Genomic DNA, 27,219 nt, shown 5'->3' with positions numbered 1-27,219 from the left:
GGGAGGGCCCGGGCTTTGTTCCCGCCGGGGCCAGTTCCCGGGGCGGCGCAGGCCGAGCAGTGAGGGTTCCTGGCCCCAGCCGGGTGCACGGGTCCCCCGGCCTGCCCCAAGGCCTGCGACCCGAGCAGAGCGAGCTCAGCCGAGCACCCGGGCCCCGCGCGTCCCTGTGCGTCCCCAGGTCCCTGCGGGCGGGCGGGCGCGGTCGCCGCGGAGCAACCCGGCCTGCGCCCGGCACGACTGTAGATGTCAGGCTTTGCCCGGGGAGCCGAGCGGCAGCGGGGCTGTGAGTTTCAAATTAACCTTCCGCTTTGTTGCTGTGTAATGTGGATCCCCGAAGGCCCCCCGCCCCGCCCGCCCCCCTTCCCCGGGCGGTGCGTGCTGCAAACTGCGAGTTGGGCTTCATTTACATAAAGCGATTCCGGGCGGGCGGCGGCAGAGGAGGTGGCGGCGGGCAGGCCAGGAACCGGGACGCGAGCGCCGCGCCCCGTGGGTGAATCCCCGCCGCGCCCCGGGGACCTCCCTCCGGGGACGGGCCGACCGCCAGCCCCACCGCCAACATGAGCTCCCCTCCCCTGTCTCCGGGTCCCCTGCTCCTAACCAGAGCCACCTCCGAGTCCTGGGGCCAGCGGGAGGTGGGGAGCATGCCCCCTGGGGTGGGTGAGCTCGTGGCTCGGGTGCCACTGGAATTTCCCGTTGTTGCGCATGGCGGCGCAGCCCCCGGACCTGCAAGTGCCGCCTCCCTCCGGAGGTGCGTGGAGGCTTGGTGTGCCAGGTGAGTGCAGCCTCCCTCCGGGTCCGCGCAGCCGGCCTGGATCCGCGGGCAGGTGCTGCGAGTCTTGGCTGAACTTCCCATTCTCTTGGGGCGTGTGGGGGAAGGGAAGGCTGGATGCACTTGAACTCCCAGACTCCAGTTGCCACCTACCTAGGGTGAGAGCGCCTAAATTCCGCTGGGCACACAGTAAAGCTCTTCCTTCCTCCTTCCTTCCCTTCCCTCTGTCCTCCCCTCCCTTCTCCTTTCCTGAGTCTGCTTTTGGATTAGTTCCTGCCTTCTGAATGCTTGTGGTACTGGTGTCATTTAGAAGTTTGGGTGCCTCCGCCTAAAAATGCACCCTTTTCAGCCCTGGAGAAGTCACTGGTCAGTTCGAAACAATGTGAAGAATGCACTTGTGGAGTAATTAAAGGGAGAATCAGAGTTTTGGAGCTGGAGGGCACCTTTGGAGAACATCTTGTCCACCCTCTAATTTTAGTTTTTTTGCACTCTTGGAAAAGTCAGAGCATTTATTTCCTTGGGCCGGGGCGGGATGGGGAGCTGATGCAAAGGAGAGAGTCAAGATCTTTATCCTGTTAAAGGAGGAGGAATGCCTATGTTTAGGTCAGTAGCAGAAAAACAGTATCAACAGAAAGAAGCATTGTAGGCTTGGAGGGAAACGAACCTTCTGGAAAATGGTCTTTTCTGCCTTGGACACACCGGTGTTATGATAGGAAAAGGCCTGGAGGGCAAAGACTGCAGCTTAATGCATGGTGTGTGCTAAGAGGGACTTGTGTGCCACAGTGGTACCTCATGTGTTAAACTGGCTTAAGTGAAAGCCCTGAGCAGGTGAATCCAAGAGGGTCGTCCCTCCCCCTGCCCTCTATTTGTGTCATTTAACAGGCCTTGAAGACTCCCAAAAAGCCACTGATAGATAACCCCAGAGAGGACAGATGGCCCTGCCTGGGCACAAAGGGAAGGCCTCCCCTTCAGACTGGGGCCTTCTTGTCGGAATGCACCAGGGCAAAGCCTTGAGGGTATATTGTGAGAAAGTTACACGTCATCTTATTTCTCTCTATGCTTTGAGATCCTTGGAGACAAGTCACTAAATAAATAGAGTATAATTTAAAGCTCACCCTAGCTGGGGAAACTGTTTCATTGCCATCAAGCAGCAGGTGTGAGTTTGCAGAGTTGGCCCCTGGAGTCCCCTCATTCCTAAATTCAGGAGGTGTCAAATCTTCATGTTCAGTTAACGGCTGTGGTTTCTGGATAGGTTTCAAGGGAAACCCTGAAAATCACGAGTTCCAGGAGGCTGGGCTGGAGGAGAACGTGTGAGTGCTGTGGTGGGGACTGTCTTGGGTAGGAAAACATACACCTTCCAAGGTAACCTGATGGAGACAGGCCATAGCAAGGAACGTGAGTCTGCTCCTTGTTATCAGAACAGCCACTGGCACCCTGAGATTAGGAATCCCTCTTGCTACTCAAACATTAAAAACAATTAAGGCAAAAGTGAGGTGTGAGGGAAGTCAGGAGACCACGGTTCCAAATAATTGAAGGGTTTCAAGAATGGGGTCTTTGGAGAGAGGTACATATCTGGATGTTTGCACACCTATATTTGCGTTCATTGCAGGCACCCTTTCAGAGAGTGTGTAGCTATGATGGCCAAAAGAAACTTTTTCTCTCTCCCTTTTGTAAATTACAGGACTGAGGAGTTGTCCGCATGGCGTTTCCAGCACAGTTTTCGGAAAGCATGTAAAGTGCCTCTCAGACTGGGCTGGGGTCACACTTGGCTCTTTTATTTAATTACACAAGTGTTATTTAACAACATGGAGCAGATGCAGAAGCGAGCACTTTTACACTTTAAAAACAGCCCTTTCGGAATCACAAGGAATTAAGTGACTTGGAGACCTTCTGTCTTTTTGACATGGGTCACTTCCCTCTCTCAACCCCCCTCCTCACTTTTTTTTTTTTTTTTTTTTTGAGTGGCTGTACTTTCTATGAACTAGAACTACTGTTTTCCTTTTCTCCAGAAAACAGTATTGATGAACAGGGAACTATTGAGAAACACTTGCTAACTATTCCAGAATAATAATACTAATAATATAAATCCATGCTGCTTCCCCAACCACCTGAAACTTAATTTTGGTTCCTTTCCTTCCGTTTTTCCATAGCACAAATGAATGTTAAGGGCGGGTTGGAAAGGCCCAAGTAAAACGGTGCTCTCCACAGGCCCCTGCCTGGCTCTTCCCAACAGGACAGTGAAGTGCCTGCCTTCTTGCTGCTTTGAGGTTGAATTTAACTGCTGTGTCAACTCAGTGCCAATTGGACAGCCCAGTGGCAAGGAGCTAAAATAAGCAAGATTTCAGTTTTCATCATTATGACTTTAAATGATGCTTGCTAGACACTCCCAGGACCGGCCTGGCTAATCTTTGGTGACCCAAAAGTGGTTAGTTCATTAGAATAAATCTGTGATTACAGACTGCTGGAAAAGCATTATCTGGGGCTAGTGGTGATGTGGCTTAGTTCTGGCATCCAGGAAACATGTCCTTATTACCACTGTGTGCAGTTGTTCCTTTTTGGTGTATCTTTCATGAGTAGGAGCTTTTTTTCTTCCGCCTTACAAAGTATCAGAATATGGAAATACTTGAGGGCTCAGAGCATACCCTTACCTGTGAAATTATTTTTATTGCAGAGTTGTAATAGTGTCATCTTAAAAAGTAAATATTTAAGTGACTAAGCAACATTTTGTAAAAGTATAGGGAACTGGCTTGAATTATTTAAAGGGGAAGAAAGTGAGCTGTCTTTATAAAACATACCTTTTGACCGGGCATGGTGGCTCATGCCTTGTAAACTCAGCACTTTGGGAGGCCGAGGCTGGCCGATCACTTGAGGTTTGGAGTTGGAGACCAGCCTGACCAACATGGAAAAACCCTGTCTCTACTAATAATACAAAATTTAGCTGAGCGTGGTGGCGCATGCCTGTAACCCCAGCTACTCAGGAGGCTGAGGCAGGAGAATCGCTTGAACCTGGGAGGCAGAGGTTGCAGTGAGCTGAGATTGCACAATTGGATTCTAGCCTGGGCAACAAGAGTGAAAGTCTGTCTCAAAACGAACAAACAAACAAACACTCACCTTTTAAGAGTAACTCACTTGTTTCTCAGCTCGAAGGATTTAGCCTTGATTTGTAAGTAGGCAGCAATGATTCTGGCCTGAACAAACTTATGTAAACTCCATCTCACACTCACTTGTACAGCACACTGAAGATGCCTGTCAGTAACCTGAAGAAGTACAGTATGTGCTGTGGTTTATACTTTCATTTGTTATTGAAATGATTGCTTGCTGTTCGCCTGGCCTATTTCTGTGATGTTTGGGCCTGTTGGCTTGCTCTGGTTCCCAAGGCTGGTGCAATTAACCAGGATGGGGGTGTTACTGTAAAAACACAACAGGGAGGCAGATTCCATTACAGTTAACTTCATAGGGGCATCCAAATGCGCTGGTACGAGAATTTGGTGGTAATGGTTATTACTAGAAATCACAGCACAGCTCAGAACCACCGTCCTCTGCCTGAGTTAAAAAACTGTGGTCAGGGGAAATGGGAACCCAGTTTTAATAGAATCCAGGCAAGGGAATTCCTTGGCAGGAGCTAGTTTAAATCTTAAAGGGTGCCTGTTCTGTCCAAAGCACAGTGTCCTGTGTCCTTAGGCCACTCAGATTGAGAAAGGAGCACACAGAAGCTACAGTTGGGTCAAACCGCCCCAAGGGAGAGACCCAGGCAGAAATCTTGGCTCATTGGCGAGCTACTTTCAAAATCCAGATTAAAGAGAAGCACTACAAAATCAACAACTGTCAGATGGCTTTTGTCTATGATTTAAAGTTGACTGCCAGACTGATCTCTTTGAACATGTGCAAAGTGGCAATCAGATGTTGGAGGGCTTCTCTGGGCTAATATGGTAAATGACTCTTATATGGACAGAAACTGAGGACAGAGGTGCAGAGCAAGGCTTACTGCCCACTGACAGCAGCACTGAGCTGAAGCTCAGAAGGAGGGAAACAAGTGAAATGTTTCTGGTTTTCCTTCTTTGGGCCAGGGGACAGGTGGGTGAGGGCAAGGCCTTGGTCTCGGCAGTGACAGGGGTGTCTCTGGAGAGTTATTTGCCCAAGGAAAGTACTTTGGCCTTTAACATTTAAAGGCGATTTTTTTTTCTTTAATGTTTCTGCCTTTCTTTCACCCTTCATTCATGGAGTTTCTTGCTTTTACAAGAATAACAGCTCAAATACAAATAGGGAGGGAGACATAGAAAGTTTGCGAGGTGGCAAATTCAGCCTCATTTTGGAGCAAGACTTCTGGCTTCTTAGCAAAATGCCTGGGCTTCATCTGCCTTTTGGGTGACCCCCTCTCCCTGTCCACCAGAGGGTCACCACAGCAGTCTCATCAACATGAGTGTTACTGCATGGGGGGTTTGACGTGTACCTTCCCAGAGGGGCCTTTGCTGGCTTGCTGTGTCCTGGAGGTCTTAGGTCGTTCCGCTGTGCATTCTTTGAGCTTTGGTATTAACATATGTGCTGCCTCTAAGATGTGTCCATCCTTTTCCCTCCCTGGAGTCAGGTCTAAAGCTTCCAGTGAGGCAGGCAAAACATCTGCTGCCGGGACTCCTGGCTGCTGGTGGTTTGGGATGAAGCCACTGAAACTCCCTTGCAAGGCCAACCCTTGAGAAGATGGGCTGGTGCTGGGATGCCTCTCACTTTCTATTCTGCTTGATTTCTGGGAGGAAGCTGATCACATAAGGGCCTTAAAGACTTTCTTAAAATGGTGACCTGGAGTTTAATTGTTAAGTGGGTCTTTTGGGACAGCAGTTAGTTAGGAATGTATAGATCACCTTCGGTCATCAGCAGGGAGACTTGGATTGGAAGTGGGAGAACTGGCTCCACTGGACTCTGAAAAAGGCGGTGGAGTTTTCATCTGCTGCTGATTTCATCCACTGTCCCGAAAGTTATCTTGGCCACAAACCTTTGATCTGGGAGTGATACCCCTGTCCCCATGCTTCTAGGGCAGGAGTCAGTGACTGCCTGTACCCCCTGTTCTGTGTATATGGGAGAGAGTGTTAGTTAATGAGTGGGACTTAGTACTTGGGGTGATTTGGGGTGCTTAGGTGTGACTGGGGCTTACACACTGGAGGGGTCATGTGTAGGCTTCTTGATGGGGGTTCTTTCAAGGAGGAGGCAAAAGAACAGTTTTGCTTGTTTGTTGGTTGTTCCTGACTCCATCCAGGAGTGTGACTGGAGAAAACTTCTGAGTGTATCGGTTAGGCTGGGTTTGGGATAAATGGTTCCTGGTGCCCATGTCTATCATAGGCTCTGCATTTCTGTAGGAAAATTCCAGTTCAGAGGCAGTTGCTCTCTGTCTTCTCATTTAAATCTCCTTAGTGGAGAGGCAGGAGGCAGATTAGTTGAGTGCAGAAAGACCAAGGGGCTTAATCTGATAGTTGATCTCAGCCCTGCATCCGCCAAAAAAGTCATATAAGTGCCTGTTCAAATATCGAAGTCTGTCTCCCTTCAGTATCCAAACAGCGCTTTTCAGAAGCGTTTAAACTCCTGAAAGTCTATAAAAACCATGTATGTGTAGACATGAACTGAGCTGCTCCCCATGCTTCCAGTCTCTGAGTGGCCTATGTCCGATGACTTCTCTCTTCCCAACATCTCTGTCCCGTGCAAGTTGCTGAAGAACACACGGGTGCCTTTCTTCTCCATCTCCCAACTTTTCTTTTTTCTTTTTTTAAACAATTGTTCTTAGCTACTCAAGAAGCAATGCAAGCCTCTTCCACCATTTCAGGCCCTGCTTCCTAAAATGCTGTTTGGCTCAAGGCCTTGGTTCTTAATGTACATTTGGCCTTGACTGGGGGAGTGGTTTCTGCTTCCCTTTTAACAGCGCTGCTGTTTTTCTGTGGAGTATCTGCATCAATGTTAATGTGTCAGGACACTTTTGGACACTTTAGAAGAGGCCCATGGATTTCAGTGTGTGCGGCAGGAGGTTGGTGTCACTACTCAAGCGACTGCTTTTAAATGCCATCTCGGTCCTAACAGAATCTTGAATTGTGTTGAGATTGGCATTGATGAAGGCTTTCAATCTGTACCTGACTACATGAATGTGTGTTACCTGGACCCTTGTTGGTTCGTTTTTCATAAGATAGTATTTTGTCCACTTTAAAAATGTCATTCAAGTAAAGAATGGCAGAAATGACAGTCATAGGGTCCCCTCAGCCCTGCACACCCTTTTTTAATGGAGGAAGTTGAAGCTGGTTTTTCCAACAGATAGGAAATCCAGAGGTATATTTGGGGAAAGCAGAGAACTTTTACGCCTTTTGGAAAGGGACTGTCAATGTGTTTTGCCCTTCCTGGTGAAACTATAAAAATTATCCAGACAGTGGAAAAATTGGGTGACAGAGGAAACCCTGGTGCAGACTCCCAGATGTCTAACTGGAGGGGAGGTGTGGTCTTCCTCATTGGTTGAAGGTAGGAAATAATTACAAAATAAAACTGGGCAGAGTCTGGCTGAGGACCAGAGTGCTGCTTGTAAATCCCCTTCAAATGGGGACTCACAGTGAAGGGGAGAAGCAAAGGTGAATCAAAAAAGTGCACTCCTTGGAAAGGCGGCCTCTGCTCTTTCCTCTGCTATGGGCCTTACACCCTCTGCTGAGGCCATTGGTGGGAGACCCGAGCTATGTGACTTTGGACCAGTAATTTATCTTCTCTGGGCCTCACTTCTTTCATCTGTAAAATGGGCGTAATGCATACCTTACATTCATAGTGGGAAGTAAATGAAATAGGAATCAGGGCTTCACAGCACTTCGCATACTGAAAAGCCTCTCCAGATATTAGCTCCCATCTCCACGCCCTTTTCATTTCTTTCTTTGCCACTGATGGCCTCTGCTACCTTTCGTTTCTTACCACCTTGCAAGAAATAAACTAAAAGTTCCAGCAATTCTTCTGTTCTTCCCCATGGGGTGGAAATAGAGCCAACTCCTTTTGACATCTTTGCAACCGTATTCAGAAGTGAAAGAGTCGGAAATAGATAGTGTCCCCCATCTGCCCCAGCCCTCCCCATCTGTCCCCCTCCTCAGGCTGGCAGGCGGCCCTCCAAGTGAGCAGCCTACTCAATGACCCACCTAGAGAGGCCTTCCCGGGCTGGCTTGTATATGCTAATAGGCCTGACTTGTCCTGGCTTGTTTGTAGTGATTTGTGGAGGCATTTATATGCAAATACTATCAACTTGCAGAGTTAATTATCATGTGCCTCCCCTCTACCCCCTCCTGCTCAGCCTCCCAGCCTGGCTGGGCTGTTCTCATTCAGCACCACGCTCTTCCTGTCTTGGCCTCGCCTGCCGGTTGCCCTGGCCCCTTCCTGTACCTGCAGGCCCCATCACAGCTCCTGTGCTGCTCCGTTGCCTGTCACAGGAACCCAGGCCTAGCCTGTGTGGTCAGGCATGGTGAACTGGGCATGCCAGTGACTCCCCCGGTTCAGACTCTGTTAGAGGCATACCGTTGCTTGAGGGGGAGCCTGCCTTATGTTGCTTTGAGTTTTACACCCCATTTTAACCTACTAGCTTGAAAAACAGAGCTGCCCAGACATATCAACCCTTGACACTCAACCCAGTCTGGCGACAAAGCGATTATAGTTTTTAAATTATTAGTAGTATTTTCATTTCTTCACATTGTTTATAGCCTTCACACTTATGACCAGTTCTGAGCTCTGGAGAGAAGCCATTTTGCAAAGGGGTGTCCTCTCCTGCCCCCGGACATCTGAGTATTAAAAGTGGGCTTGGGTTGTGCACGGTGGCTCACGCCTGTAATCCCAGCACTTTGGGAGGCCGAGACAGGATTGCCTGACCTCAGGAGTTCAAGATCAGCTTGGGCAACGTGGTGAAACTCCATCTCTACTAAAAATAAAAAAACAAAAAAATAAAAAAAGAGATATACTTGAGTGGACCTCAGGCCTGGTCCATTCCTGGTTGTGTGTTAGCACTGTTGATGTTTGGGGATAATTGTTTTTTGGGGGAGTGGGCCACGTTGTGCATTGTAGGACATTTAGTATCCCTGACATCTCCCTGCTAGATGCCAGTGACACCTTCTCCCCTTGATGTGACAATCAAAAATGTCTGCAGGAATTGCCCACTGTCTCTTGGGGAGGTAAAATCACCTCCAGTTGAGAACCCCTGAAATAGAGGTTACATTTGCTTCTCCTGGTCTAAAACAATGGCAGGTTCCCGGCCCCTCCCCCCATTTCGACTCCCTCACTGCAGCCCAGGAGTTGAGCAGCCTCTGCCTATGTGATTCCACCTGATACCAGATGATACTACTTGCTTAATTTTACACTGGACTTTTTGGCATTTAAAAATGAAGAATCTGGGCTGGGCGTGGTAGCTCAAGCCTGTAATCTCAGCATTTTGGGAGGCAGAGGCGGGCGGATTGCTTGAGCTTAGGGGCTTGAGACCTGCCTGGGTAACATAGGGAGACCATGTCTCTACAAACTTTCTTTCTTCTTCTTTTTTTTTAATTAGCTGGACTTGGTGGCGTGTGCCTGTAGTCCCAGCTACTCAAGAGGCTGAGGCAGGAGGATCTCTTGAGCCCAGAGGTTCGATGCCAGCCTTAGCAACATGGCAAGACCTCATCTCTACAAAAACAATACAAAAATTAGCCTGGCATGGTGGTGCATGCCTGTACTCCTAGCTACTCAGGAGGTTGAGATGGGTGGATTGCTTGAGCCCAGGAAGTAGAGGCTGCAGTGAGCCGTGATTGCGCCACTGCACTCCAGCCTGGGTGACAGAGTGACATCCTGACTCAATAATGATAGTAATAGTAATAAAAAGGTAGAGTCTTTCCCTTCAGAGCATGGTAATATGCTAGCACTTGAGGTGATAACATTTTCACCTCTCTAGTGCTGTCCAATAGAAAGAGAGTACAAGCTCATATGTAATTGTACATTTCCTCCTAAGTCATTCATAAAAAGTAAAAAGAAACAGGTGGAATTAAGTTTAAAACAGTTATTTTCAGCAACCCATGATTTCATCATGATGTTCTCGTCTCAATGCTCAGGACCAGCCCCATGTCCAGTGCTCAGGAGCCGCGTGGGGTTGTGGCCATCATATTGGATGGCTTAGTTCTTGGATGATTCTGGTCCTTTGCAGCCATGACGTCAGGTCATTTTCTACTGTTACTGAGTCAGGGAGGAAGTTTTTTTCTTGTCTTTGTTTATTCTCTGAAAGGTAAGGCCTTCCTTGGCTGCACAGCTGCAGCTGAGAAGCAGAGGCTGAAGGGGCAGGATCTGTAATCTCTAGGGAAGCTGCCCCGGCCTCCACGGGGGAGGCCCTCTAGACAGGATCTTGGGTTGAGCCTGGACGGTGGCGGGAGGACGGGGGGCAGGGTCAATATTCCGAGGGCCCCGTGGACTCTCGCATCACACAGACTAATGCTTCAGGTTAATTTTGTGTACAAGTTCCCTTTGTTGGACAAGGGGATGAAAGTCCACAGCTGTGACTGGAAAGAGGGGAAGGACCCTCTGGAATGACCTTGTTTTGGAAAGTCTAAATGGAATACTAATGGCTGAGATCTAAGACGGGTGATGTATGTGTGTGTTTACTGGGCTTAAAGATAAGGTGAAGAGTATTTTAAAAGTTAGTGTGCAGCTTCCCAGATAACCTGTATGCCTGGGGCCAGCTACAATTTATGGCAAGCTGGTAGTCATGGCTGTGTGTTGGCCTCACTTTATCTTTTGAATCCTGGCTCTGTAGCTTAACTGGTGGTGCTCTGTTTGTTTATTTTATCTTTTCTGGGTGGGTGGGGGACCTGGGGTTTGGCTAGGTTTTACAGTGAAGCATAGCAGCATTTTATAATACACAAAGGGCTGTTCATATTTCTGCTCCTGGGTGCCTTGGGCTATGTCACTTTTTACTGTCCCTAATGATAGCACATACCGGGGTGTTGCATTCTAGAGTTTCCAGGAGCCTGAAGTGCAGGCCCACATCTTGTACAGTGCCACAAGCCTGCCAGAGCTGTGAGCCCGGGAGGAGGTGTGGAGGCCTTAATATAGCTCCAAGCCCCAGGTTTCTTTCATCTCTGAGGTCAGCTTTTTCCTGTTGCCTCTTGACTTATTGAAACTGTCGCCGGGCTGGCCAGCACACCCAGCAGACTTTCCTAGTAAACACAACAGCCCTGGGTGGCAGGTTTCTCGCTTTTTCTAGACGACAGATGAGCAGTGGGATCTTATGTTACTCAGTGGGATCTTTCATCTCTCCTCTGAGTCATTCCCTAAAAACCGCTTTTCTTAGAACTTAAAGAGATGCAGAATTTTACAGTGACCATGGCATTTCATGGATGCATTTGAATAGCAACCGGATATTTGAATACCTCCTTACCCCAGTATTCCTAAGGAAGAAATTTACACTGAAAAATACTCCCAGACTTTGTGTTTGGAAAACGTATGTTCTTGAGCTAGTGTGGACTCTGCTTTTAATAGTCGGGTGGTGATACACGGGTGTATCTTAAATCTGGCATTCTTTGCTATTTATACTCTGATAAGGTATAGTTGATGGAAGGGTGGACTGAGGGTCTTTTATTTGGGCAGCAGTAAGGATGAAATGGACAGTTCTTCTGATTTTTGGACGTAGTCTACAAAAATAACTTACCTCACGACAAATTGGCATAGGAAGTTTGCGGGTGTGTTTTTTTAGAGGGTGAGAGATGTGGTCGAACTTCCCTCAGACTCTTCGCTTCACCTCTTCAGTAGGCCACGGCCATCTGCTTTAACAATTTTATTTTTTTCATTTTAAATCCTCAAAGACAAAGGGACCTGGAAGTTCAGACCTGTCCTGCCACATTCCTGAGTAATTTGGTTTTGATTAACCCAAGGAGAGAAGTTGGTTTCTCCTAGCGACCGACCGAGGGGATCAAAGCGCCAGGAGGGGCAGTTCCGTTAATACATGCAGTCCCCCTCCTCCCGGCCCCTCTCCCCCTCCTCTTCCTCTTCCCTCTACCTCCACCTCCCTCCTCATCACTGGGCCTTTTCAACCCCCCCCTCCTTTAGAAGCTGAGCAAGAGTTATTTCCACTTTCTGACTCTCACAGAAGTGGAAGTGGATCATGGAGCTTTGGATGGACAGACCGGGGAGAAATACATCCCCCCACCCATCCCTTTCTTCCTAAACTCCTTTTCCCCCCACAAAGCTGCAGAGCACATTCCTGTGCTAATCCGGCTGCTGGAGGAATGCAAATGGCTGTAATTGTGTGCCTCTGGACCGGCCTTCCGCATCTGTGCCGCTTTTCTTCTTTGAGGAGGTGGCTAAAAAGTTCATTTACATAGAGAAATGAGACTGGCCTTGTGATCCCTAGTGGCAGAATAGGGACTTTCTAATAGGAAAGGGGCCACATCTGTGCTGCCTGCACCTTCCTCCCCCAGCCCTCCCCCCTTGCAGAGAGAGAGAGAGTCTGTGCGCGCACACGCATGTGCTGTGTGGTGTGTGCGTATGGGGTGGGGGAGAAGGTGGACACCAGGCTCCTGCTGGGCATATTTTACAGAAGGGCAGTTAAAGGGGAGAAGTCTTCCCTTGATAGTAAGAAATCAAGCTGCAGTAGGAGACAGCCTACTTCTGGACAAGCCTCGTGGGTAGTCCTGGTATTAAACCACAATAAATGACCTATTTTTATTTCGTTTTTGAGACAGGGTCTCGCTCTGTCTCCCAGGCTGGAGTCCAGTGGCACAATCTCGGCTCACTGCAACTTCCTCCTCCTGGGTTCAAGCAATCCTTCTGCCTCAGCCTCCCGAGTAGCTGGGACTACCAGTGTGGGCCACCATGCCCGGCCTTTTTCTTTTCTTTTTTTTTTTTTTTTTTTTGATAGAGACAGGGTTTTGCCATGTTGGCCAGGCTGGTCTCTAACTCCTGAGCTCCAGTGATCCACCTGCCTTGGCCTCCCAAAGTGCTGGGATTACAGGTGTGAACCACCGTGCCTGGCCTATTACTATTTTTTAAAAGCACGCTGTGGGTCTCAGAAGTGATTGATAAAATTTTGGAAGAGGTGTGCCACCCCACTGAGCTGGTCTAGCTTCTGGGTGCACATCTGACCTTGCCTTTTTTCTTAGTTTATACTTGAGCTTGGCAGTGGGTTATTGGATAGTCAGATTGTTCAGCCCAATTAAAAGTATCATTTGGGAGCCAGTACATTGTAGCTTTAGGGAGATATTCAAGACAGACAAGAGATGTCTGTCTCAGTCATATCCGAGAACACTTAGAATGCTGCCTGAATCTGAAGTTGAAAGCCAGGCAGACGTTCTGAAACAGGACCATGCAGTAGAAATACAGTGTGAGCCACATAGGTAATTTCAGATTTTCTGTTAAATTATGAGAAACAGGTGGAATTAATTTTCAAAATTAATTTTTAGCCCAGTATATCCAAAAGGTTATCATTTTAACAGGTAATCAATATTAAGAAAACTATTAATGAGATATTTTACATCCCTTTTATTTGTACCAAATCTTTGGAATCCTGTATTTTTATACCTTCAGCACATCTCAGTCCAGACAAGCCACATGTCATAGGCTCGGTAGTGACAAGGGGTCAGTGACTACCTAGTGGATGGTGCAGCTCTGGAACAAGAGATTGCTGCCCTGTGCTCTTCTGAGACATTCTGTTGATGGAACCGAGTCAGCCATCACCCCTGTGACCAGCTGTTTGCATTTATTGGGGTCCAGGGTTGCAGGCTCAGTCTGCACACAGCGGGTTTGGTCAGAAATGCCTAGCTCCCCCGACATGCTCATGAGATTGTTAGGAGATAGAACTGACGTTGGGGTGCCAGTGTTCTGTAAACTGCTTCCTGGCATACAGGTGGGGGTGCTCACCTGACTGTGAAAACCTTCCCAGAGGCAGAAGACCAGCAGTGGCAGTAAGGCATGGGCCACTTCCTTGAGGGACAGGCCCACTCTCATTCATTCTTGTGAGTGCTAGTATGTTTGTTACAGCAGACTTACTGCTTCATGTATGTTACTGAAATCACAGACAGGGCTGCAGGGAGCCTCTAGAAACCCTCGTTTCACCCTCTCCATGGTGGGTCTCTAGTTTGTGGCAGGAGGAAGGCATGAATCTAGAACCTTCTACCTGTAGGTAATCGGTGTGGTTTTCCTGACTTCACAGTCATTTCTAAACCACACACACAGGCTTCTGGGTTGGCTAGTCCAGGGACAGTGTGGTGCATTGCTTGGAGGGGACTTTCTTTTGGAGGCTCTAGTGCCCTCCAAGATGAGAGTTGTAGACGCTACCCCTGTTGGGAAGGTCACCGATCCTGGCAAGACCTCCCCTCATCTTCTCTTAGTGTTTATTTGGATTTCTGCTTTCTTGCCTTATCTTGATGCCATGGAATGGAAACCTCTTTCCCTAGTCTGGGAAAGTCTCCCCCTCTCATTGGAGGAGGAGAAATGGAGGGACAGAGGGTCATATGGAAAAATCAGAAACAGCCTTGCCCATGAGAATCAGGGGTGTAATGGAGGCAAGAAGTCCCATCCTAGACTTTTTTTTTTTTTTTTTTTAGTTTGTTACAGTTTTTCTTGTTCACCCAGGAAGTGACTTCTTTTCGAAGCTAAATGATTTCAGCCTTGCTACCATTACAGCTCTTCTCAGTGGAATAGCAGGGAGAACTGTCTGCTGGCTTCTAGCAGAAAGCGCCATTGTGAAATGTACGCTAGAGAAGATGCTGCTTTCAGACCAGCCCGGGAAGTCCTGGGGTCTTCTCACTGTTGATCTTAGCGTTTCTTGGTCAATACATGTGACAAGAACAGTTTTCCGTCGCCATTGCTATTCTCAGAGCACCCAGCCAGCCTCCTACGATTCGAGGGTCTCCTCTAGGATGCCAGTGGGATTTGTGTCCCTGGTAAACTGAGAAGTGGGTGTGGATTTGGGTTTGGAGGGAGGGAGGTATCGAATTCCTTTAACAGAATGGCCTCCTGGCAGGCAGGAAAAAAACTGTGAAAGTGTGAGGTGGAAGGGGCCCCGGCGCTGGCCTCTGCTGGGGACAGAGCATTGCAGCTGTCTGACCCCGGGTGAAAAGTTCAAATCTGCATTTAAAAGGAGTGCCAGGCTCCCCCCCCCCCCGTCCCCGACCCCCCGCCTACCCCCTTTCCCCCCAGTCAAGTTGAAACTGTTCACGTTTTGGAGGATATGATCTGGCCCTGTGCTGGGACACCAGGCAGCCCCGCTTCACTTCTGTCGAGACCCAGTGCTGGGAGGCGGGGGGCTCAGCTAAGATGCAGTTCTTGAATAACAATAGTTGTTGAGGACGAACCCTTGGAGGCGCCTGGAAGGGAGGGGAAGTTTCTCCCTCAGTCAGACACTGGACATTTAACCCCTTTTTCTCCAGGTGCTTGGCAAGGCCTTTCCTCTTCTCTCCTCTCCAAGGCCACGGTTGGTTATGTGGGGGTGCTGGCAGGGCTCCAGGGGACTGGGGATAGGGGGTAAGGAGGTGTCTGGCAGCCGAGGTCACCTATCCATGGAGGGTGGTGGCACTCAGGCCAGGAAGGACTACTTCCCTGTTGCGTGGGGTCAGGGAGGGCCCAGGCTTGGGGAGAAACTCGGGTGGGTTAGGATGAGAGCCTGGCTTCTGTTTCCATGCTGAGAAGTGACAGCATCTACCTTCTTCCTCCCCCATCCTACTCCTGCTGCCTGGCACCCAGTGGGGGTCAGGCCGCAGCCCTGCCCAGAACCCCCTCCACTGGAGCTCTGATTTGTTTACTAGAGCATTAGGTGAATGTAAACAGTTCAACCTCTCCAGTTTTATGTCCTTAAAGGGTCTGAGTGTGAATACAAATGGGTATTAGGCCCCTGTGGTTCCAATGACTGTCCTCCACCCCCTCTGGTTGCTAACTAGCAGGTCTTTAACCTGCGGGGTTGGGGGTGGGGGGGTGGGGAGGGGAGGAGGAAGAGAAAGTCCTTTGCAAGTGTATGGACTCTGGGATGCCTCCTTTTTTTTTTTTTTTCCCTGCTCTTTTTTTTTAAATGTTGGGAGGCCCCCATCTGTAGGACTAAAAGTTGAAGAGCACGGAAGAGGAAAGCTGCCTGCTCAGGGGAAGGCTAGTTATTTTGATCTCTTTTTGGGGATGAAGAGAAGTTTTCTAGGTTCCTGTTACTTAGTCGCATGAGCTCGTGAAGCCTGACTATGGCGTTGAAGAAATCCTTTAGCGCTGGGCAGGTGGTTGAGTATACCTCCGGTTTTTTTGTTCTTTCTGAATCTTCTGTTTAAAATAGTAGTTAGGAATGGATGCCTTGGGGCCCTTGTCCTTGTATGAGTGCGGTCACTAGGGAAGGGTCTTTAGCCAGGTTTTTGTTTTTGTTTTTTGTTTTGCTTTTGTTTGTATTTTTCAAGGCAGGGTCTTGCTCAGTCGCCCAGGCTGGAGTGCAGTGGCACGATCATGGTTCACTACAACCTCCATCTCCTGGGCTCCAGCGATCCTCCCACCTCAGCACCGCAACCCACGAGTAGCTTGGACTATAGACATGCATCACCATGTCTGGCTAATTTTTAAATTTTTTGTAGAGACAGGATCTCCCTTCTCCTCAGCATCCCAAAGTGTTGCAATTATAGGCGTGAGCCACTGTGCCCAGCCTATTTGGCCAGTTTTAACACATCTTATTTTCTCCCTACTAGAGTAGGACACCTTTTTTTTTTCTTTATGTGATCTCAGGAGCCCGTAAAGTTTGGAGGCAATGCCAGACCACTTACTCTCATAAGGTTCTAGAATGTGCATTTTATTGGGGTGCTGCCTTCCCTCTGAAATTTCAGTGCCCTCACTCCCCACCCCAACTCTAACTCCTCCCATTCTCTCCACACCTCTGCCCTCTTGTTCTAGCAAGGGTCACAAGGGCCTTCTTTTCAGTCAGAGGGCCCGTGGTGATCTGCAGAGGGAGGAGCAGAGGATCTTCCGCCCTGCACACCCGCGTTCTGGTTCATGCATTCAAGGCCCAGCTCGTTCTGTTTGCTGTGGTGGCTCTGAGTCCAGTCACGCCATCATGGGGGCATTTTAATTAGCAGTGCCTTAGTCATTAGTGAGTTATTGTTTTTGTCTGGAAACACTTAAGTACTGTTTACTTGATGTCTCCATGAAATGCAAAACAGCAATTAAGCAGAAATTTGTTGTATGAGGCAGGGACCAAAATGGATCATCAAAAGCAGGTTGTGGTTCCTCCAAACCGAGGAAAATCGCTTTTCCCTTTGGCCTCCTGACACCTGGAATGCTCCAAACCCTCTCTTTCTTCCCTGACCTGCCCCCTAGAGTTATTGGCTAGAAACACTCTGGAACTTCGTGTCTTCCTGTGTCCTTCCTTCCTTCGCCGGCATGAACATTTGGGTTTGGTGAAGTGTGAATGTTTACTTTCCCCCCTCCCCGGACTTTTCTGGTCGGCTACCTGGGATATTTCAAAACCTTTTCAAACGAAGATTAATTATTTGTGAAAACATTTGTGATGATCTATGGAACTTGAGTTCGTTTTCTTTACACTTCTTGAGACCAAGTGACGTTGTTAGTCTGATAGATCCTCGTGACCTCTTGGGAGTATTGGGGTGCCGAGATAAATATCCTATTTACCGAAAAAGAAATCTTTTTATGGATTGGTAAGAAAGAAGCCAAGGCTAGGAATTCTGGCTGCAGTAGAATGGAGAGGCAGCAGGAAAACACACAAGGGGTGGAGAAGTATGGATCTTCTGTAACTTGGAGAAGTATGGCTGAACCTAAGGAAGGAATTGCTCCTTGCTAAGACACAACACAAAACAAAAACCCCAAACCAGCTGCAGTAGGATTCACCCCCTCCTCAGGATACAAGGTTTATGGAAAACAGAATCCCTGGGAAGGCTGACAGGGGTATGCAAGGGAGGCAGGTTAACTCCAAATGTATCATATTAGCCTTCTTTGCGAGAGACACTTTGGGATGAAACTCTTGGCAGCAAGTTGGCCACTGGGGACCCCAGTTTCTAACTGCCCTGGCTTTGGACTCACACTTCCTGTTTCTTCTTCTTCTTCTTCTTTTTTTTTTTCTCTTTTCCCTTCAAACAATATCTTCTGACTTCCAGATTTCTGATAAATTGATAAGAGGCATTGCGTGAGTCAATAGAGCTGTAGACACTTTGCCAATATAACCCCGGCTCTATTGATCTGCCAGTAAATTAAAGTCTTACTTAGAGGCTGCCGATATTTCTAATCTCCTGCCTCACCAATTACAGCCTCCCAGCTACCTGGAAAGAGGACTTGAGTCTTCTAACCTTTTTGTGGTTGTTGCGGGTGGGCTGCTCTCCTTCCATGGAACTGGGGGCACTTGCCTTGCTTATCTGGTAGGTGAAGGGGCAGTGTGGAGGGAGATGAACCTGCTTCACTCCTTATATGGGATCTGTCTCCATGCTATAAGCGTCATTAGTAAAAATGTCTGGCAAACCAGTTCCATTGTGGTGGTCACGTTCATTTTATAGCAAGTCTCCGGGCCACTCTTGCCCTTCGGTGGGCTCCAAGATTGGAGGTAGAGAAAGTTGAGAGCAGCCGGTCTTGGGAGTTATCCTAGCATATTTTATGGCTGTCTTCCACTTTTAAAAAATCTGTGAATAGCCTTTCCTTTGCCCTGGGAGGAGAATGGGGATTTGGATAAATGTTGGGTTATTAGTATTTATCACTTATTAAAACAAAATGTGCCTAAGAGTTTGTGGAAAAGCAGAGGATCAAAGAGGAGTCCCAAGATACTTTAGGAAGGATTGAAGTGTGTTTATGTGCACGCTGCTTTTTTTTGGAGTTTGTTTTGTTGACATTTTGCATTCTCCTTATTGGAGCAGAGAAATGACAGAGAAAGAACTCATTTTTTGTCCGTTGTAACTTTTGCCAATGTCTCCCCTCTGCCACTTCCCAGGCCAGCCTCTCTGTCATTGGCATGGAGTTGAGTAATGACAACAGTCACCTAAAGATGTCCACACAGGAACAGTGGGGCTGATCGAGTTCCCTGCTGGGATTCCTACTTGGGCAGTGGCCTTGTGAGCAAATCGTTTGTCCGATAAGCTCTTTTCAAGTCCCGTTTATGTGGTTGGCTTTGGGAAGAAATCTCCAGATAAATGCTGTTTTCTCTCTAATACTCCAGAGCGAAAAATCAATGGGAGGGATAATTCCTTCCCTTGCCCAACACACACTTCTTGTGTGTTTCTACCTGTGGCGTTACTCACAAAATTTTTTTAAAATAAAATAACCAGTCCTGAGGTTCCGGCTCTTCTCCAGCATTGCAGGGAAGGGAGCATTAGGAGGCGCTTGTGTGCCTTTTAGAAGGAACAGCATGGACCCTGTGACCAAGGAGTGTTTCTCATTTTCCTCTTTCTCACACTCCTTACCTCTCAAGGGGCCGAAGGTGATGGCGAACCCGGGTCAGGAAATGTGGGAAACACGCCAGTGTGGTTCATTGATGCTAGTTGAGTTTGGGAGGTGATTGAAGGGGCCTCAGGGTGCCAGGAGCAGGTGGAAACCATGGAAAGGTCTCCTGTTCCTAGCAGAGGCTTTCAGAACTGCCCCCTGGGCAGCCGAGATGGCCCCATGTTGAGGTAGTGGAGGGTCTGGCCTTGGTGAGGCCTCCTCTGCTGCTGGGCTTGAGGAAGGTGCACTTGGCTCCCCGGGCTGAGTGAGTGAAGAAGATGTTAGACAAGGAGAAACCTCGGGAGGTTGGGATTGACTTTCCCCTTTGTTTGGATTGCATTGTATTGTAGGAGGTGTTTAAATCTTGTTCACACCTGTCGAGGCTGAAGCCTGGCTTTCAGAGCAGTTTGTAACAAGACTTCTGTTGTTGTTGCCGAAAAGGTTTCCCTGCTCACAACAGAGGAACTTTATTGTAGCAACTTGTTAATGTTCAATTAGGCAAATTTTGGGTGCCCTGGGGCGTTGGGAAGGGCTGCTCACTTTTTCTGGGCGGCCCACTGCCCCCGTTCCCAGGGTTGGCCCCAGAGAAGCAAATCCTGTACCACGGGCTCCTTGGAGAGCCACCAGCGGGGATCTTGGCAGAGCTTGAGAATCCCTCCGAGCGGTTGAAGTTATTGAAGATGGAGTTCTGTGTCTTGAGTTCTAACAATCATCCCCTGTCTGTTGGTGCTTTGGGGCTCTCCCCACCCTTGGGTGTGGCCAAGTCTGTGCCTGATGCATCCTTAGCCTGTGGGTTGGCAGGAGGACTGACCAACCCCAAACTTGGTGTGTGGCAGCCCCAGCATCACACCGCCCTGGGCTCTGGAGCCCTGTTCTCCTTTGGGATCTGAGCCTGCCTGGCCATACCTGGGCGTGTTCTCTGGCTTTCTTCCTGGCAGGACTCCTCCCGAACAACTGTCCGGCACCTTGATGGATGGTGTTTTCCACCTCCTGGTGGACTGAGGTCTTGAGACCGTGGAAAGGGAAACACAGGAAGCTCGTTTCTCTGAATAGGAGGTCTGACTCGGAGGTGCTTATGTTTTCCCACATGGACACGGCTGACAGTTGTCTTCATGGTGGAAAAAAGGGGAATCTTGGGACTGAAGCTCTGTCCCCACACCCCCCAAAAAAAGAAGCCGCAGGGTCCCAGAGGGGCCATGTCCCATCCTGTCCTGCCCTGACCTGCCGTCTAGGTGCAGCCGGGACCAGGCGGCCTGGGAGGAGGTGGGAGATGGGTGCTGACTCCCCTTGACTCTGGAGGCGTCTGTGCTGGCAAGGCCTGGCTGTAAAATATGGTCCGCATGGCAGCCTCGCTCTGCAGTGCTGAGCGATGAGGAGTGCGAGGCACCCGGCAGTGTATTAAACACTAGTTGAGCACAGGAGGGGCAGTATGTCATAGGAGAGAGATAAGCAAAGTTCTCTGATAGTGGATCAATAAAGGTTAGTGACATCATATCTCAAAGTGAGGGAACCTGCTTTCTGCACAGCCATTTATCAGATCCCAGCCTAGAAGGGCATTAACCCCTTTCTGGCCAGATTTCTTCTTACAAACAGACCCGAATTCCTTCTTGGTGGTGGGGGCAGTGGGGAGGATAGAGGGTGCCACTCTCCCCAACACTGTATTTAAGGAGGATTCTTCATATGCTGCTTTCGGAAATGCCTTCTGCAGTTAGCACATGAAACCAGCCGTGGCTAGAGCATGCTTTGTGTATTTATGGAAAGTTTCTTAACTTGAAATTTTGTGCAAAAATTCCTGTAAAAAGGCATTCCCATAAAAAGGCATTGTTTTCCGGAGAAGTTTGAACACCTCGCCTGTATGCACAAGCTGTATTGCTGTCAGCTACCTGGAGCCTGGGTTACGTTTGGTGTTTGCTAGGCAAGCAATTCTGACTGGACCGGAGAGTTAAAATTGTAATAAGCCTGGGAATGATCACGGTTTGTCTTTTTTTTTTCTGGCTTTGTGGTGTTCTGTTAGCAGATACTGAGAAATCTCCCAGCAATCTGGGATTGGCAAACTGTAGTCTGCAGGCCAGTTCCGACCCGGCACATTTTTGGCATGGCCTGCCGACCAAGAATGGGTCTTACATTTGTAAATGGCCGGAAGAGAATCAAAAGATGAATACGATTATGTGACATCTGACAATATGTGACATTTATATTTGTGTTCCTAAATGTTCATTGGCAAACAGCCGCGCTTGCTTGTTAGTGTTTTGTCTGCGACCACTTTCATGTGATCATGTGGTGTAGTTGAGTAGTTGCAGTGAGAATGCGTGGCCCGCAAGGCCTGAAATAGTTATGTGGCTCTTTATGGGAAAAGTTTGCCAACCCTAGTCTAGGCTCTAGCTCCAAGTCTACTGCTAATAGCTGTGTGACCTTGGGTAAGTCACTTTAGTTCTCCTTTACCTGTGTTTCACTGGTCTCTGGAATAAAATCTTCTCCCCCAGCAATTCCGGGGTGTGCTGGGAGTCAAATAAAAATGGATGAGAAATGGTTTTGAAACATAGCTTGCATTTGCAAAGTGTTTACTATTAAATGAGCAGACCCTTTACTATGTCTTTTTTTTTTTTTTTTTTTGACAGTGTTTCGCCCTTGTTGCCCGGGCTGGAGTGTAGTGGCATGGCACAATCTTGGCTCACTGCAACCTCCACCTCCCGGGTGCAAGCAGTTCTCCTGCCTCAGCCTTCCAAGTGGGTGGGATTACAGGTGCCTGCCACCATGCCTGGCTAATGTTTTGTGTTTAGTAGAGACGGGGTTTCACCATGTTGGTCAGGCTGGTCTCAAACTCCTGACCTCAGGTGATCCACCCGCCTTGGCTTCTCAAAGTGTTGGGATTACAGGTGTGAGCCACTGTGCCTGGCCTTTTTGTTTTTGTTTTTGAGACAGTCTTGCTCTGTCGCCCAGGCTGGCATGCAATGGCATGATCTCGGCTCACTGCAACCTCCACCTCCCAGGTTCAAGCAGTTCTCCTGCCTCAGCCTCCCAAGTCACTGGGATTACAGGTGCGCCTTCCACCACACCTGGCTAAGTTTTTTTTTTTTTTTTTGTATTTTTTATAGAGATGGGTTTTGCCATGTCGGCCAGGCTATTCTTGAACTCCTGACCTCACGTGATCCACCCACCTCAGCTTCCCAAAGTGCTGGGATTACAAGCATGAGCCACTGTGCCCGACAGACCCTCTATTATGTCAGCCTGTCGGAGACTGCCAGGACATGGGTATGTTCCTTGCGGGGAGCATCGAATCTGGCGTGAGAGGTTGAGCTTTGTGGAGGTCGCATAACTTGTCTCAATCCTGTGTCACGTTGGGTGAAGTTTGAGTCTCAGTCTGTCTGAAAACTTGAAGGCATGCATCTTCCCAGGGTGAACATCTTTCGCTTTGCAAGGGAACATCAATTTTCCTCAGCGACCGCTGCGATTTTTATCCTGGAAGAGTTGGATCACTTTTCTTTCCTTCCCGCCAGTGATTTATAGACGGGGGAGAGCAGGCCTTTTCCTGTAGGTCTCCGACTGTTTATCTTTTTTGGTTGGGCCCTGACAATACGCTGGCTGGGATGTTCATGTTGGCTGGGGCGTCGGGGGGCCAGATGCCAGGCCTGCAGCCCAGGGGTGCCTGGGGGAGGGGTAAGGAGGCCAGAGATTGCAGCCCAAAGCTAATGGGCTGATGTCCAAGTGGAAAGTGTATTTTCATTGAGGAAGTGTAGGCATTAGAGGACCCTGGATTACTGTGTGATTGTGCTGTCAATACTGCTGTATCGAGTCCGTGAGGGCCTCCACAATACGGGGAAACACTTAACTCACTGCTGCTGCTTATTGAGAAGCCAATAGCAATTTACTTGCTGACACTTGACATCAAATCCATTCCCAGAGGTGGAGCTCTGCAAACCACCATGGTGTCCCTCCCCTTTCTGGGCCCCCTCTCTTACTGGGTGTCTGCCCATATGTGAGTCTTGCATAGGCTGGTGGCTGCCTCTGCATTGGGAAGGACCTGGGGCCGGGTGATCGTTGCAGGGAGGGGAATGTTCCTGTTGAACTTTCAGAGCTGACATGACATTTTCTTCTCCTCCCAATTGCTCTCATACTCATCTTCTTTCAACAAGTGCTAAATGACCCTCCCTTTGTTCCCCCTGGGATGTAAGTTTTCTGCGTGTGGGAACTTTCTCCTCTCCATAAAAAAGTTAGCTCCTTATAATGGATACATGCGGAGATCATATGTAGGAAAGGGCTGAGGAATGTCTCGTCTCCAGAAGGCAGGCGGTGTCTAAGGGGCAGTCAAGGTCGGGGGTGTTGTGTTGGGGAGTAGAGAGCCTCCCATACAAGGTGCTAGGCCTTCCTGGGCCCACCTTCTGGGGGACATGTAGCCACAGAGCTGTGGGAGCCGGCACAGCCAGACCCTCTGGTCCTCCTGTAATTCTTTGTGGAGGGTAGTCTCTGCAAAGTGTCTGGCTGCTTGATTGACTGTGTTTTTACATAACCAAGCTGTTGAGATGCTTTCAGACCCTGGAGTCTTCTAGAAGAATCAGCTCACAAATCAGGGTAACCCGCTTCTGGGAGGCGGAACCCAACTAACACATGGTGGTTTAGGGGTGACCAGCCCAAGGCTGCCATTGGATCTGGCTTTACTAAGTGCTGGTGAGGTTTCGTTTTATCGTTGCATTCCCAGGCCTTGAGAACCAGTGCCCTGATTCTCTCAGTGCAACTCACTGGGCTTATTTGCAGCTACCACTTGGAGATTGGGAACAGGAAGAATTGGCCTTGGGTAGTCAATGGTTCATAATTGTGGCTGGGGGAAGGAAGGGGAGTGGAGACTGCCTGTGGGGCATAATGAGGCTTGATGGTGGATACTGGCCATCAATTCAGTGGTGTCTGCTGCCTCCCATCTGGAAGTTTCTCCCCAGCTGGGAGATTGGGCTGCCTCTTCTCTTCTTTCACCCCTCCCTTCCCCCATCTCTCTTTGCTCACCTGCCTCTTGGTTTCTCTGCCACAACATTCCAGCTATTTCATTTATTTCAGGAAGAGCAAAGCTGTGTGGAGGTGAGATGAGGGGGCTCTGTGGACTTTACCTTGTCTCCAGTGACCTTGATTGGATGCAGACTATGGAGCAAGTGGGTGAGGCAGCCTCTGCCTCTGCTATTTATTTAGCACCACTGGGATGTGCACGTTGTTTAATGACAATACTGCATGTGCCTTGTTTCCAGGACATCCTTCTCTGGGAAAACAGAGCGCTCAAAAGAAGCCCTTCTACCCAGTCTGCAGATAGGGCAGGAGGAGCTGGTGTCCTCCCCCGTAAGCCTGTCCTGAAACGAAAGTGTTCCTCGGAGCTCCCTTGCATTTTGCTGCGGTGGATGGAGCTACATGGCCTTTGGGCTGACATCGTGGTGTGTGTGGTCATTGCAGCCTTTCTCTTCGTTCCTCTAGGCTCAAGGATTGGTGTGGGGGGTGACAACATGACACGAAACATTTGAGGTCATGGATTTGAGCTCTGATTCCAGCCATCTTCAAAATACTCACTTTAATCCTTTTCTAAGCACTGGTTTTCTATAAAGCAGAGGGACCGGCCTGAAGGATGCATTAGGGGTCCTCCGGCTCCTAGGTGTGTGACTTGCATAAGAAGAGCACTGCCTATAGCGCATCGTAGGAGGGAGCCGGGGGCATTGGCTGTTGCTTTGGCCCTCGTGGCTTATAATTACAATGTGCACACTTGTCTTGCTGTGCTTATCTTATTCACCTTAGGACTTTCTGGGATCCAGCCTTTCCCCCTGCCCCCAATCCTTATCCTCACAGGCCTGCTCCAGGCCCCTTGTGTCTAGATGACAACAGGCTCCTAAGGGGGGTTTCCCTTCCAGCCCCGTATACCTCCAGGCAATCTCTGTGCGGAGTTTGCACAGTCTTACCTTGTAGGTAAAACCTAGCCTGTAGATGTGTTTTGTTCAGCAAATACTGTATTTTATTTATTTATTTATTTGTTTGTTTATTTATTTATTCTTGAGACAGAGTCTTGCTCTGTCGCCAGGCTGGAGTGCAGCAGCACAATCTCAGCTCACTGCAGCCTCCGCCTCCCAGGTTCAAGTGATTCTCCTGCCTCGGCCTACTGAGTAGCTGGAATCACAGGCATGGGCCACCATGCCAGGCTAATTTTTGTATTTTTAGTGGAGATGGGGTTTTGCCACGTTGGCCAGGTTGGCCTCGAACTCCTGATCTCAAGTGATCTGCCCGCCTCAGCCTCCCAAAGTGTTGGGATTACAGGCGTGAGCCACTGCACCTGGCCATATACTATATTTTAAACATGGGCACATTTCACAGAAAAATCAGTATTAAAACCTTCTCTTGAAAAAATATTGGGGGACTTGGCCATTTTGGGTGTTCAGGGCAAAACCTGGCTAGAGCAAAGTGGTAACTGCCCCTTGTGGAAGGAACATCTACTTTTTAGGTTGCCAGGACTCACTGTTGCTTACCAGCTCTTACCCTACCACATCCTGTTTCCCAGCCAACGTCGCTCATGTGTGTTACCTGCTTGGTCCTGTGCTGTCTGGGATCATGGCATGTGGGCCGTCATCAGACTGAAACTCAGTTTCAGCGGTTCTCCATAGGGGGTGATTTTGCTCTCTCCCTGCAAGATTTGGCAGTCTGGAGACATTCTTGGTCATCACACCTTGGAGAGAGGATGCTGCTGGCATCCAGGGTAGAGGCCAGACATGCTCCTCAACATCCTGCGATGCCCAGGACAGCCACCCCCATCCCCAACAAAGAACTGCACGCCCTGAATGTCAGTGGTTCTGCCCTCAAACTCCCGGCTCTGTGTTCTTGTTCTGCTGACCAGGGGCCTACAGTGGCTCCTCTCCTTCATGCCTTCCACTGTCTGCCTGCCTGGCTTGCAGGCCTGACGCAGGGAGACCAGTGCCTCCCAGCCTGGCTTTCCCAGCTAGAGCTCCCAGCGCTGGGGCTTCTCTGGGCTGCCCTTGATCTTTGGTTTGAGAGCCTCATGTGTACCAGGCACTGTTGTCGGTACCGGCGATACTCCAACGGGGGCAAAAAAAGAGAAATGCTTGTCTGTTTGGAGCTTATACTGCCTCATCTCCCTCACTGGACATGATTAGTAAGTGCATTATAGTATTTTGGATGATGTTAAGTGCTATGGAGAGGAGGCAGGACAAGGGCGGGGGGTGGGGGCAGTAGTTGGCAGGTTTGGTGGATACAGTGAAGAGAGGCTTTAGGAGAAGGTGACATTTGAGCAAAGACTCATTCCTTAGCTTAGAGCTGTGTCACTCCAACCTCTGCCTTCCATCTGCGTGTGGCTGTCTTCCTTGTGTGCATTTCTGTATGTTCCCTCCTCTTCTAGGGGTACCAGTCATTGATTTTTTTTTTTTTGAGATGGAGTCTCACTTTGTCACCCAGGCTGGAGTGCAGTGGCACAATCTTGGCTCACTGCAACCTCCACCTCCCAGGTTCAAGCGATTCTCCTGCCTCAGCCTCCTGAGTAGCTGGGATTACAGGTGCGTACCACCACACCCAGCTAATTTTTGTATTTTTAGTAGGGACAGGGTTTCACCATGTTGGCCAGGCAGGTCTTGAACTCCTGACCTCAGGTGATCTGCCCACCTTGGCCTCCCAAGGTGATGGTATCATAGGTGTGAGCCACCGCACCCAGCCCAGTCATTGATTTAAGGACTACCCCAATCTAGTCTGAGGTCAATTTAGTTATAAATTACTTCAAAGACTCTATTTCCAAATAAGGCCATGTTCTGAGGTTCTGGGTAGATATGAGTGCTAGGAGGGATGCTATTCAATCTGCTCCAAGGGCTTATCCTCTGGATAGATTGTGAAGGGAGATATGGTACAAGACAGGAAATAAAGTCAAGGGTGACTGCAAGATTTTTAACTTGAGTGATTGGAAGGATGGTATCCCTGTGGCCTTGGCTGGGCTGGCCACCTCAGCAGGCCCTCGTCCTAGAACCTCAAGTCCCATTTCCTCGATTGTCTTTCCTCGCTGCTCTAAACTCCTTCAGTCTTTCCTTTTATTGAGCCACTAC

The 27,219-nt window shown here is 49.0% G+C and overlaps 1 protein-coding gene across 1 annotated transcript in view; it reads left to right on the top strand.

Moving 5' to 3' along the window:
• Positions 1 to 640: 640 nt before the first annotated feature.
• The window catches only part of ZFHX3 (zinc finger homeobox 3), a 261,276-nt gene continuing 234,697 nt past the window's right edge, over positions 641 to 27,219 (top strand). The window contains exon 1 of the mRNA XM_030925334.1: positions 641 to 772. The gene's annotated coding sequence lies outside the window, so the exon portion shown is untranslated. The remainder of the gene's footprint in view (positions 773 to 27,219) is intronic.

This window comes from Rhinopithecus roxellana, chromosome 20, assembly GCF_007565055.1.
Source record: "Rhinopithecus roxellana isolate Shanxi Qingling chromosome 20, ASM756505v1, whole genome shotgun sequence".
Lineage (NCBI taxonomy): Eukaryota > Metazoa > Chordata > Mammalia > Primates > Cercopithecidae > Rhinopithecus > Rhinopithecus roxellana.
This window is presented reverse-complemented; position numbering and strand designations above follow the sequence as displayed.